This window comes from Astatotilapia calliptera, chromosome 23 (assembly GCF_964374335.1).
Source record: "Astatotilapia calliptera chromosome 23, fAstCal68.1, whole genome shotgun sequence".
Lineage (NCBI taxonomy): Eukaryota > Metazoa > Chordata > Actinopteri > Cichliformes > Cichlidae > Astatotilapia > Astatotilapia calliptera.
In genome coordinates, this window is record NC_137443.1 from 1,790,001 (window position 1) to 1,790,769 (window position 769).

A 769-nucleotide genomic window follows, 5' to 3' on the forward strand; every position below is an offset into this window, starting at 1 on the left:
GTTTGAATCTATGGTCTTAAATGGACGTGGCATTTTTAATCAGAGATTGTGTAGATGTTCTGTGTCACCACAGGTATTTTCTGTCACCTATTCCACTGTTTAAGCATATTTGAAATATATTTAGTGGGTTTTCCAAAGCCAAGGCAGTTCTTGTCTTTGTTACAGTTATCTTTGAGCTGATGGATGATGTCTTATTTTGACTGATTTGATTAACTGTGGAGCCATTAAACCCAGAGGTGGGTCGAGTATCCAAAAATTGTACTCAAGTAAGAGTAGCATTACTTTAAAATATTATTACTCAAGTAAAAGTGAAAAGTAGTCGTCAAAAAAGTTACTCAAGTAAGAGTAAAAAAGTACTTGGCGAAAAGACTACTCAAGTAGCGAGTAACTGTTTGAAATGTCCGATTTATTTTTTAAATAAATGTTATCAGACAAACAAAAATAAATAAATATACAAATGTTACCATTAATTTAAACCACACTATAAAACATTAGCTCTCTTTTTAATCCATTTAAACAACTGACTGGCTTCCATTAATCTCTTTTAGTGGGTGGTTCATGCAAACTTGCTTTATATGCAAATAAAACAAAACTGAAATGACAGAACAATAAAAGGAGAATTAAAGGTTTAAATATCGCAGGCTGCCGATAATAAATTTTATGTCTAATAACGGAATAAAAACAGTGCATATAAAGTAGAAAAATCAGAAATTAAGATGGTAAATAATTATATGCATCAAGCCTGATCTGTTTAAAATGATATATTTTG